The 13,411-nt window shown below is 44.3% G+C and overlaps 1 protein-coding gene across 1 annotated transcript in view; it reads right to left on the reverse strand.

Annotated features, from left to right (window-relative positions):
• The window catches only part of LOC139262728 (regulator of G-protein signaling 6-like), a 231,888-nt gene that overhangs the window by 21,975 nt on the left and 196,502 nt on the right, over positions 1 to 13,411 (reverse strand). The gene's annotated exons all lie outside the window — the stretch shown is intronic.

Consider the following 13,411-nt stretch of genomic DNA (forward strand, 5'->3'; position numbering starts at 1 on the left):
TGGCTTGAAGTATCTAGAGGTCCGCGTCTGCCTTCGCTATGAGCTCCTCAAAGTCTGCGTTCTTGGTGGTGGCGGCAGCGGCTTGAACATTGATCAAGGTAGTTTGACTGGAGGACAATGTTCTTGAGCTCCTTGCTGAGTGCCCCAACTGTCTGCTGGTGCTCGACCGCGATTCTAGGGCCAAGGTGTGGAGCCGTTCCGCCATGTGGGCGATGGCGCTGTTCGCGAGGTGACAGTTCTCTAGGAAGATTGATTCAGTTTGTTGAGCATCTTTCTTGAATGCTCCCACTTGATCTTGAGTGTAGAGGTCGCAGAGCGCAGGTAATAGCTCCTCATACATCTGGAGTACCGAGCGAACCTCGGTCGTGACTGTTTGAAGAGTGTTCTCATGATCTGGGGCATCTTGAAGTTTTTCAAGAATTAATTGGGTTCTCTGCCAGTGATGATGTAATTTCTTTTTTCTTTCTTCTACATCATTACTGAGGGCTTTTAGGGTAGGTACCTCTCTTTCTGTGATCGACTCAGAGGGTCTGGCCCAGGGTGAGAGATCTCCTCGAGCTCTGAGCGTAGAGTTTTCTCGTGGAGGGATTTCGCGCTATCGGGAATGCCTGACATGATTATCTTCTGCCTAGTGACCTGGGCGATTACGCGGGGTCATTCTTAAGTCATGTTTCACAGTTATTTTCACTGTACTGGGTTCAATAAGAGTTATCGTTCACTGTACTGGGTTCTGTTAGAGTTTAGCGTATGGCGAGCGATAACTCTGATTCTCCAGCTAGCTTCAACACTACACCAAGAAATATGGCTAAAGGTCAAAGCTTCAGAATCCAAATCCTTTAATAATGCAGTGTGAAACTGTTGATAAAGAATAAAAGACAGATCTAGAATTCTTGTAATACAACAGTAACAATGGAATAAAAACAGCAATAAAGAGAAGTTGCTTATCTCTTACTGTACATCAAAGATAAAATACAAAAATTCCAGAATGATTGGATAAGGAGAAGCTACTTACATAACTCTACTTCTGGGAAGGTTTGCTACTACAGAAGATTCGTTTCTAATTAACAAAAGTTACAGATAGTTCTAACTAAGATGTCTTTCTGCCTGACTCTAACCAATCTGGAAGCACCACCCAAAGGCGGGAATACATCATGACAACCACGGTGGCCACAATCAGTCAAGAAGCTCTAACCATTACACATCTGTTGCAGGCCATTACCCAATTGTCTCACCTTTTGTTGTCTGGCTGCTTCATAAAGGTTTGAACTTCAATAGTAACTCAGGAGCCTTAGTTTCTGTTCATTGTGACATTTCCGACAGGGGTAGATACAACTGTATCGGTAGCACATACTGTAGCGGGATTTTAACTGGGAGCAGCTTTCAGGCAGGAACGGAGCATCAAATCAACTGACGTCATCAATTTGATGCCTGGATTACTTTAACTCCTGGGGTTCAGTTACATCCTGGTGGATGGCTGCCTACCTAAAGCGGGCGGAAATATGTCCGAACTGTAACACGGATTAGATCATCCTTGCTTCAGGTGCCCGCAGAAGGGCCACACTAGCACATGAAGGCATAGAAATTGGGCTACTTACTGCTATGAGTTCCTGCCGCAATCCTGGAAAAAAATGGCTGCCTCCATGCTAATGCTCTTCTCAGGCATGGGACTCGGCAGCTGTCATTTATTGAGGGCCTTAGCGCTGCGCTGGCCCTGGAGATGCAAACATGGAGAATGCAACATCACAGAATGACTTAACGTCACACTCTGCGAAGTTTGACGTTAGCGCTGGGTTCTAAGCTCACTCTGAAAAGCGAGTGTGCACCAGACTGACAGATACCGTCTTAATGGGACAAACACATCTTTCAGGTATGTTTGCATTTAAACTTTTGGACAGAATTTTTACATTTTTTATTGGAGTAGTGGCTTGATGCAATAGATGTCACGTTTTTTTTTAACGTGTATAGGGAGTGCTGCTGGATGCGTGAAAAGCCTCAGATGGTAAAGGAAGGCCTTTGAGAAGACATAAAATGCTGGAAATAATCAGCAGATCAGGAAGCCTCCATGGAGAAACAGAGTTCACGTCTCAGATTGAGATGCTACCTGACCTGCTGAGTATTTCCAGCATTTTTTGCTTTTATTTCAGATTTACAGCATCTGCTCACGGAGGGAAGGAAGATACAGATGAGGATGTCGCAGAAGAGGAAAAAGCAGAAGCGCGGGAAGCAAAAGAGGAGGAAGCACAAGGAAGATGTAACACAGACAGACCCTTTCTGGCGGTCCCAGTGACCACAACCCCAATTTCCCTTTCAATATTAGTCCCACACCTTACCTTCCCCCTGTTACTGACCATCACAGCGTCCTCTTGGCCACGATGCTAAAATAAAAGCCACCACAAAGCAAACTTTCCAATCCAACTTTATATAACTATCCATCCAATATGACATCAAGAAATCAACTCATCACCCTAATGCATTCCCTTAGTGACTGATGTTTTGCAGTGCTATCCCTGTGGCTGCAGCATGGCTGGTGGAAGGCTGCTGACTTTCAGTGGGGGACACTGCAGATGGCCTTGCTGGTCGACCCTGTGCTGGGAGTGTGAAATCGAGTGACGCTGTTTCTTCTTCTTCACTCTCCTTTCCCTCTTCTTGGTCAAGCACTGGGTGGGCAGGCTGCATTTCTTGGGTGTGTGAAATGAGGAAGGCACAAGTGTAGAATTGTGGTGAGGGGAGGGCGGGAAAGCAAGAGGTGCATGCCAGAATGAGGATAATGTATGAGGAAACCAGCATCTTTTTTCCCTTCAACCCCACCGCTGGCCAAGGGCTCAGCCATGCCCCCACCAAGAATGGCCTGTACTGTCTCCTCCAAGGGTGAGGTGAAGCTAGGAATGGAAGATTGTTAGTAGGTGAATGATTGGGGCAGGGGGATCGTGCATTGAGCAGTGTGCGAGGCTAGTGATGCAGTTGGCAGGAGACGGCGTTTGAAGATGCACTCACTGACCGTGACCTTTTTGGGCACTGGAGCCAGGTCATGGGGGCAACACTGCTGGCAGTGATGGCCTCAATCTTGGCAATCTGGTCTCACATCCTTCTTTCTGGAGGGCCTCCTCATCCCTGTGGGTAGAGGACCTCTCTTGCAGTGTTGACCCCCTGCACAAAGCTGGAGTGCTGCGAGCGAGACCCTGGGTGTCCTTTCTTTGGCTTGCTGAGCCATTTGTGTTAGTGACTCTACCATTTTATTAGGTGCGGAAGGCAATTTAGCTTTAAGAGCTGAAGACTCCCATTTTGGAATTCTTTTTAATGTTAATTTTTTTCGAGAAGACAGTTGAGCTGTAAGGGCTAAAAACTGCCTATTTTTAAATGATTTTAATTTATTTTATTTTAGAAGGCAGTTTTCCTGTAAGGGATCATACTACTGTCAAAAACGATGACAGCCTTGCTTTAAGAGAAGGCTGTTCGAGAAAGAACGAAAGACATCCATTTATATAACGTCTTTCACGACCACCGGATGCCTCAAAGCGCCTTACAGCCAGTACTTTTTGGAGTGTAGTCACTGTTGTAATGTGGGAAATGTGGCAGCCAATTTGCACACAAGCAAACACCCACAAACACAATGTGATAATAACCAGATAATCTGTTTTTGTTATGTTGATTGCGGGATAAATATTGGCCAGGACACTGGGGATAACTCCCCTGCTATTCTTCAACATAGTGCCATGGGGTCTTTTACGTCCACCTGAGAGGGCAGACGGGGCCTCGGTTTAATGTCTCATCCAAAAGACTGCACCTCCAACAGTGCAGCACTCCCTCAGTACCGCACTAGAGTGTCAGCCTAGATTTATGTGCTCAAGTCACTGGAGTGGGACTTGAAACCACAACCTTCTGACTCAGAGGTGAGTGTGCTACCCACTGAGCCACAGCTGACACTTGCTGCAATGACGCTAGTAATAGTGTGTCAGATGCAATGATGCACGTTACGTTTAGCATAGGTTAATGTTTATTACATTACATTACCGACTACACCTGAACTATGCTGGGACCAGAGTTCTAGCGAACCGACTAACTAGGGAGGTAGATAGGGCTTTAAACTAAGTAAAGGGAGGGGGGAAGACGGTTGCAGTGGAGAGCAATCTAGAATGCTAAAGAGAAAAGAAAAGGAAGCAATGCAGGAAAGTGATTGTGGTAAGGATAACCAGATTATGTCAGGAAGGGACAGAGCATACAAACAAAGGAGTGCACTAGCAAATAGGGTCCAGGTAAGAAAAAATAGCGAGAAGACAAATAGGACTATAGTACAAAATAACGATAAGATGTTAATAATGTAAAAAAGACAAATCTAAAAGCATTGTATCTGAATGCACGAAGCATCTGTAATAAGGTAGATGAATTAACAGCGCAAATAGATGTAAACGGATACAATATAGTTGCAATTACGGAGACATGGTTGCACGATGACCAGGGTTGGGAACTGAATATCCAAGGATATTCGATATTTATGAAGGACAGGCAAAAAGGAAGAGGGGGTGGTGTGGCGTTGTTAGTAAAGGATGAAATCAGAGCAATAGTGAGAAAGGATATTGACTCAGAAAATCAAGATGTAGAATCAGTCTGGGTGAAGCTAAGGAGCACCAAGGGGCAGAAAACATTGGTGCGAGTTGTCTATTGGCCTCCAAACAGTAGTGGTAATGTAGGGGACTACATCAAACAGGAAATTTGAGATGCATGTAGCAAGGGTACTACAGTAATCGTAGATGACTTTAATCTACATATAGATGGCCAAACCAAGTTGGTAATAATACTGTGGCAGATGAGTTCCTGGAGTGTGTACGAGATGGTTTTTTAGACTAATATGTTGAGGAGCATACTAGGGAACAGGCTATCCTAGATTAGGTATTGTGCAATGAGAAGGGGTTAATTAGCAATCTTGTTGTGTGAGGTCTTTTAGGGATGAGTGACCATAACTTGATTGAATTTCTTATTAAGATGGAAAGTGAAGTAGTCCAATCCAAAACTAGGGTCCTAAATCTAAACAAAGGAAACTACAAAGGTATGAGGAATGAATTGTCTATGACAGATTGGGAAGATTCATTAAAAGGCATGACGGTGGATAGGCAATTGCTAATATTTAAGGAACGAATGCATGAATTGCAACAGTTATACATTCCTTTCTAGAGTAAAAACTCAAAAGGAAAAGTGGCCCAATCGTGGCGAACAAAAGAAATTAAGGATAGTATTAGATCCAAAGAGGAGTCATACAAAGTTGCCAGAAAAAGTAGCAAGTCTGAGGATTGGGAGCAGTTTAGAATTCAGGACCAAGAGATTGATTAAGAGGGGAAAAATAGAGTATGAGAGTAAACTTGCAAGGAACATAAAAACTGACTGCAAAAGTTTCTACAAGTAGGTAAAAAGAAAAAGATTAGTGAAGACAAATGTAGGTCCTTTACAGACAGAAACAGGAGAATTTGTAATGGAGAACAAGGAAATGGCAGAACAATTAAATAAATACTTTGGTTCTGTCTTCATGGAAGAGGACACCACTAACGTCCCAGAAATGCTAGGGAACCAAGGGTCTAGTGAGCAAGAGGAATTAAAGGAAATTGTAATTAGTAAGAAAATAGTACTGGAGAAACTAATGGGGCTGAAGGCAGATAAATCCCCAGGGCCTGATGATCTGCATCCCAGAGAACTAAAAGAGGTAGCCATGGAAATAGTAGATGAATTGGTTGTCATCTTCCAAAATTCTATAGATTATGGAACAGTTCTTGCAAATTGGAGGGTGGCAAATGTAACCCCACTATTTAAAAAAGGAGGGAGAGAGAAAATAGGGAACTACAGGCCGGTTAGCCTCACATCAGTAGCAGGGAAAATGTTGGAGTCTATTATAAAGGATGTGATAAAGGCACATTTAGATAATATCAACAGGATTAAACAAAGTCAACATAGATTTATGAAAAGAAAATCATGTTTAACAAACTTGCTGAAGGTTTCTGAAGTTGTAACTGATAGAATAGATAAGGGAGAACCAGTGGATGTAGTGTATTTGGATTTTCAGAAGGCCTTTGATAAAGTCCCACATAAGAGGTTAGTGTGCAAAATTAAAGCACACAGGATTGGAGGTAATGTATTGGCATGGATGAAAATTGGTTAACTGACAGGAAACAGAGAGTAGGAATAAACGGGTCTTTTTCGGGGTGGCGGGCAGTGACTAGTGGGGAACCACAGGGATCAGTGCTTGGGCCCCAGCTATTCACAATATTATATATATGTATATATAAATGATTTGGAGGAGGGAACCAAATATAATACTTCAAAGTTTGCTGACGACACAAAACTAGGTGGGATTGTGAGTTGTGAGGAGGATGAAAAGATGCTGCAAGGTGATTTAGATAGGTTGAGTGAGTGGGAAAACACATGGCAGATGCAGTATAACGTGGATAAATGTGAAGTTATCCACTTTGGTAGGAAAGATATAAGGACAAAGTATTATTTAAATGGTGATGGCTTGAGAAGTGTCGATGTACAGAGGGACCTGGTGTCCTTTTACACCAGTCATTGAAAGCAAACATGCAGGTGTAGCAAGCAGTTAGGAAGGCAAATGGTATGTTGGCCTTCATTGCAAGAGGATTTGAGTACAGGAGCAAGGATGTCTTACTACAGTTATACAGGGCCTTGGTGAGACCGCACCTGGAGTATTTTGTGCAGTTTTGGTCTCCTTACCTAAGAAAGGATATACTTGCCATAAGAGAGAGTGCAGCGAAGGTTCACCAGACTGATTCCTGGGATGGCAGGACTGTCGTATGAGGAGAGATTGGGTCGACTAGCCATGTATTCACTAGAGTTTAGAAGAATGAGAGGGGATCTCATTGAAACGTATAAAATTCTGGGTTTGATAGACTGGATACGGGGAGGATGTTTCCCTTGGCTGGGAAGTCTAGAACTAGGGGTCACAGTCTCAGGATACGGGGTAGGAAATTTAGGACCGAGATGAGGAGAAATGTTTTCACTTAGGGGATGGTGAACTTGTGGAATTCTCTACCACAGAAAGCTGTGGAGGCCAAGTCACTGAATATATTTAAGAGGGAAATGGATAGATTTCTAGAAACCTAAGGCATCAAGGGGTATGGGGAAAAAGTGGGAATATGTTGCTGAGATAAAGGATCAGCCATGATCATATTGAATGGCGGTGCAGACTCGAAGGGCCGAATGGCCTACTACTGCTCCTATTTTCTATGTTTCTATGTTTCTATTAGGCACCAGCGCCAATATCCCGGTCCTGTCACCGGCATCAATTTTGCTCACTGTTAACACTGGCCCATTGTGGCAGTGACGGGTTTTTACCGATATCGAATTTCTCTAGGCAAATATGTGTGTCGAATATCCGCGATGTTTTGCGTTAGTTTAAAAAACATTGTGCTAGAAGCAGGCCCCGCCCACAAAACTGGCCATGCCCCCAGGGTGAATTAATCACCATTGGGGGTTTCTGTTAATTGCACTGATTTTCGGGCTTTCGAGGAGGATCTAAAAATTAAGCTGGATTTTTTGGGTGCAAGTACTCCTCCTGATACAGGGGTGATGACATCATTGGGCAACGACATTTGAATGTTAAGTAGGCTCTACCTGCCTGTAGCAGGAGCCTCGTCAAGTGCTTGATTTGTCGTCATAACATTACGGTGGTTGGGAATGATTGGAGTCGCCTGATCCTGTTCAGGGCCAGAGAGTCTAAAACAGCTTCTGCAACAATACCCTACCATGGCACTTTGGTATGTCATGACTTCATTGGTATGGTTCCTTCACTAAGAACAAGAATACAAGTTTTTGAAAGAGAAAGATGCCATTCAACCCAAAATCCATCCTTTTTGATAAATCAATCTTACTTCCCTGTTTTCTCACCAGGTCCCTGAAACACTTCACTCTCTGAAAGGATATGCAATTACCCTTTCAACCCAGTAAATCAGGTGTAGTGGCCTTGTGTGGTCACTTATCCCATAAGACTAGTCCACTTTGTGCAACAGAATTTCGACCCAATTTCCTTCTTAGTCCTAACTTTCTACTTTTCCAATGTGTGAACCCGTGGTCTTTGAACTTTATGGGAGGGATTTTACCAACCTCGGCGGGTCTGTGGCGGGCAGGTCCCAGCCTCGCTGCTGGCTCCAGTCCACTGTCCAAAATGATTTTTCTGATTGGGCTTGTTAAGCCCATCCAGCGCGTTTGCCGACCAATTGAAGGAAGCGAGTCTGATGACATCATTTGATGATGCATCATCAACTGGTTTCCTTAAAGGGACCATGCAGAAATAAATTTTGACAGTTGTGCTGTCAGTGTTGCACAGCATTGATTGAGGTGCTGCAAACACCGACAAGCACTGCACAGAAGTGCACGGCTGTACCCAGGCTCTGCCATGACTCCCTCCATATGCATAAGGAGGGAGCCACAGCACGTAGGGAAGAGACCTCCCTAGGAAGTCAACGCAGCCTGGTTGAACTTTGCGCAGGAGGGCACAAGCAGGGATGTCATCAAGAGGACTTGACTGCAATGGTGCAAACCTTTCAATGATCTCAGTACATCACGAAACGTTACTGCAAAGCCACATTCAACCTCATCCTGCTGTGCCACTCATCACATTCCCATCAATCTGTCTTGCCTACCCTACTCCTGCACATCCTTACTCACACCAATTTACCTTGCACCTCCATCCATCCCTCTCTCTCTATCTACATTATCACTTCTCCATCTCACTAGCCACCCCTCACACTCACCCTCATCCTAGTCCAATCATACCAACTAACAACACACAAGGATAGGCACTTGTGTGTTTTAGCCAATGTTCATGTGAAGTTTCTGTTAATGTGCTGTCAAACATTGAAATCTTTATTTTCAACACTTTGCATTTGGCAGATTTGTGTGCATCTTTGGAAGTGGCTTTGTGAGTTACAGTGTATGGTGAGACATAATGGTACCCCCCACAATGCTGATGAGTGGGAAAGGAATGGCTTGGGCATTGTAGGGGTGATTGTGTTGGTGTGGGGTGATGTCAACCTGGTGCATCATGTGACAGCCAGGGTGTTCAAGTGAAGGAAATGTGGCCATGGTGAGGCCATCCCTGGCATCCCAAGCAGCAATGTGGTCGGGTGCCGATGCCCTGTGTCCTGTGCAGCATCAGGTGATTGTGGAGAAGATTGTTGTTGTAGTTGATGATGCTGGTGTGCCTGATGCTGCTGATGTTGGGGCTGATCGTGGTGGGATTCTGAGGACCAAGGGGAGACAGTATAAACCATACCCTTTCTGATGTAATAGATGGCAGGTGTACTTGAGATGACAGAAGCAATCTGTCAATGGTGAGAGAGGTTGTTCCAATGAGTTTGCTCGAAACACTTACAACCTGCATAAAGCTCAATCTGTCTTCCAAATGCAGTAAGCAGCAGCTTCTGAGTATGGAAGTGACAGCTGTGAGATGGGAGCTTTTCCAGCACATTTCCACTGTGTCAAGTAATGAGTTGATTCCATGGCCATTCAACTCCTGCCCAGATTACCTGACGTGATGCCTGAGCAGCATGGACCCCATGGGCAACCTGGTAAACTCTGAAGATGAGTTAAAAATAGTTGTTAATCCTCATTTAACAGGGTCATAATAACCTGAATTGTCTTCCCCGGTATTACGTGGAGTCTGCTCAGCGCTGACAGACCCGACATTTGGGGAAGGCATGTGATGGCAGGTTGACAATGGAGTCCTGACCCGCCTTAAAAAAAAATTATTTCCCACCTGACCCGCCACGATCACGCCCGCTGACCCCCCGGAAAATTCTGCCTTTTGTTGTGAACAATTTGTCTCAATTAATTTGTCTTTCCCTTTCGTCATCTTGACAACATATATTAGGTAATTTAATTGGAAGCCTCATGAATTTATGCAAATACGAGTCATGTGTCATCATTTAGACTTCAACGCCATTAATTCTGCCCTCACTGCCTGACTACCGCCCGTCCGCCTACCATGGGCAGTACCAGTCAGGAGGTGGCCATTCTGAGTGATATTTATAGGGACTCAGGCATTTCTAGGGATTGCGGTACTCAGGCAAAGCTCAGGAGACACATTCTTTCAGTAGCTTGGGCGTTTTTTCACCTTAATGATTTGAAATTGCTTGTTGTTACTCTCGGTCCTGAACGCATCTTTCCTTTTGCGGGAGCCTCATTCATGGCCTAATTTCTGCACTTTCAAATTTAATGGGGTGGCAATGGGATCAGGTTGCCTGATCCTGATATTTTAACCCCATCCTTTACCCTCTCCAACCCATCGGGGGGGGGGGGGGGAACAGGGGACGGGGAGGTGCAGGTTAAAATCGAGGCCGATTACTCTGTTTCTCTCTCCACAGAAGCTGCTTGATCTGCTGAGTGTTTCCAGGATGTTCTGTTTTTATTTCAGATTTCCAGTACCCGCAGTATTTTGCTTCTGTTTTACATGCCCAAAAAAATATATTTTCGTCAGGCGGATGCTGATCACTGTGCTACAGATGGTTACCAATCCTCCATGTGGAATCCAAAATGCGTATTTTGCAGAGACTAATGTTCAGAAGGGAATCATTCATTGACAAATGATCATTTACAGCACATTTGGTGAGACGGATACAGTGGAATGCCATTACTTACTAAAGTACAATTTTTGTTAGATTTAAGTTGGAGATGTGAAAGCAAAGATAATGTTGTGAGGTGGTTGTCATAGTGAAAGGTCACATTAAAGAAAGAAAGACTTGCATTTATATAGTGCCTTTCATAACCACCGAACATCCCAAAGCGCTTTACAGCCAATGAAGTACTTTTGGAATGTAGTCACTGTTGTAAAGTGGGAACGTAGCAGCCAATTTGCGCACAGCAGGCTCCCACAAACAGCAATGTAATAATGACCAGATAATATTTTTTTTTGTTATGTTGATTGAGGGATAAATATTGGCCAGGACACTGGGGATAACTCACCTTCACTTCTTCGAAATAGTGTGATGGGATTTTTTTAATCCACTTGAGAGGGCAGACAGGGTCTCGGTTTAACGTCTCATCCAAAAGACGACATCTCCGACAGTGCAGTGCTCTCTCAGCACTGCACTTGAGTGTCAGCTTGGATTTTGTGCTCAAGTTCCTGGAGTGGGTCTTGAATCCCACAATCTTCTGACTCAGAGGCTAGTGTGCTACCCACTGAGCCTCACCAAGTGCTAGTGCTGCTTACAGTTATAGTAAAGTAGGCAGTGTGGGGCCATACTTACCCAAAGAAAATGCAGAATCAAGGGAAGACCCAGTTTTCCATCTTGTCCTTATCAAATCTGCCACTAATGATTAAGGAAGATTATACTGGAGACAAAGGGCATCATTCAAATGTGTGACCATGCTGCAATGTGCAGTCTCCGATTGGCATGGTTGGTTTATAACCAGATGGTCCTCTGGCTCCAGTGACTTGGATCGGGTTGTAAAATATCATCTGCCAGCCTTTTCGAAGTCAAGTGCATTCCAGGTGCAGGAAGAAATTGAGTATTAACTAGATTGGCTTTAAAGAACAGGTAAGCACAGTGCAATTCAAACGTAAAAGAATAGGCATCAGCTAATCGATTGTGAAAGCTCTCGCTCTCTCTCTGTCTGTCTCTCCATGTGCCTTTTGCACTCTGGAGCTCAACCGCTAGTGCAGTGTCTATTTTCTGTTCTTTACATCAATGGATTGTATCAGCTGCTAATGTTATACCTGCTATTCCATCACAAATACCAAGCCACAGTCCTCTTCACCTGCATCTTGGTATATTGTCATCAAAATTTAAATCTAACAACCCTCAAATCAGACATAAGATTCTCTCCACAGAGTTTGTGAGTCTGCAGAAGGGAATCCCCGCGAAAGTCAAATAATGCCTTTACAAAAAGAGGCTGGATGAATAATTATTTCGAATCAAAAGCCCCTATATTTACGGGGCCGCGCATTCGGAGTAGGGTGGGGTGGGATTGGGGGGCAGGGGAGGAATTATGGGCAGGAAACCTGGAAGTACGGGTTTCCCGAACGTTTGGTTGTCTTTTCAATTTCTCTCCTAGTTTCCCATCCGACAGCCAGCCTGATTGACCAGCCAGCTGCCTGTCGGGCGGTTCGGGAAGCAGGGAGAGATTGCGGTAATAGGATTCTAGTGGGAGTGGAGAGGTCATGGAGGGTCGAGCGTGGTCCAGGTGGGGAGCGAGATTGCAGGGGCGGGGTGGGGGGAGCGTTTACGGGTAAGCTTCTTGGACCTGGAAGAAGTACACCTGCTCCTCCTGGCCCACAAGCTAGGCTGTAAAGGCACTTTACCTTATGAAACCAGCACTTCTCGGCTTTTATCTGCTGGGTTTCCCGAGACCTGGGAAACCCAGCCGTCACTAGTGAGTGGGCAAAAATTTTGCAGATGGAGTGTAATGTGGGAAAATGTGAGGTGATCCACTTTGGCACTAATAATAGAAAAGCAAATTATAATTTAAACGGAGAAAAATTGCAAAGTGCTGCAGTACAGAGAGATCTGGGGTTCTACCTGCATGAAACACAAAAAGTTAGTATGCAGGTACATTAAGTAATCAGGACAGCAAATGGAATGTTGGCCTTTATTGCAAGGGGGATAGAGTATAAAAGCAGAGAAGTCCTGGTACAACTGTACAGGGTATTGGTGAGGCCACACCTGGAGTACTGCATGCAGTTTTGGTCTCCGTATTTAAGGAAGGATATACTTGCATTGAAGGCTGTTCAGAGAAGGTTCACTAGGTTGATTCCAGAGATGAGGGGGTTGACTTATGAGGTTAGGTTGAGTAGGTTGGGCCTATACACATTGAAGTTCAGAAGAATTAGAGGTGATCTTATTGAAACTTATCAGATAATGAGTGGGGTTGACAAGGTGGATGCAGAGAGGATATTTCCACTCACAGGGAAAACTAGGGCCAAATGGCCTACTCCTGCTCCTATTATGTTCTTATGTTCTTATTAGTTCAAAATGAAAAGCATGTTAAAACAGAGGCATGCAGCCTCTTTAAAAGCTGTTACAGATCGCCCCGCCACCTGAGAGCGGATTGATCGCCAACCATTGTCTCGCTTCCGTTACAGCGGGAAGTGGGAGGTTCAGGGTGTGTTAGGGTTGGGTTTACATTTTTTTTAATTTTAACTTCTCACCAACCCAAATCACCCAGTTAAAATTACCCCCATAGAAATGACAGCACAGATGCAACCATGTGTACCTATGCTGGAATTGTCTACTCTAAGTTCTTTCCTCATATCCTTTCATATTCTTCCCTTTCAAATACTTGTCCAATTTCCTTTTAATGATGTTGTCACATCTTGTATGGGTAACTTTGCAGACCTGCCCATCGAGAAACCTTTTGGGTGACACAGATTTGACCACTTATAAGTTTAATCCAACAGTTCAGAAATATTATG

Source organism: Pristiophorus japonicus, chromosome 4 (genome assembly GCF_044704955.1).
Source record: "Pristiophorus japonicus isolate sPriJap1 chromosome 4, sPriJap1.hap1, whole genome shotgun sequence".
Taxonomy (NCBI): domain Eukaryota; kingdom Metazoa; phylum Chordata; class Chondrichthyes; family Pristiophoridae; genus Pristiophorus; species Pristiophorus japonicus.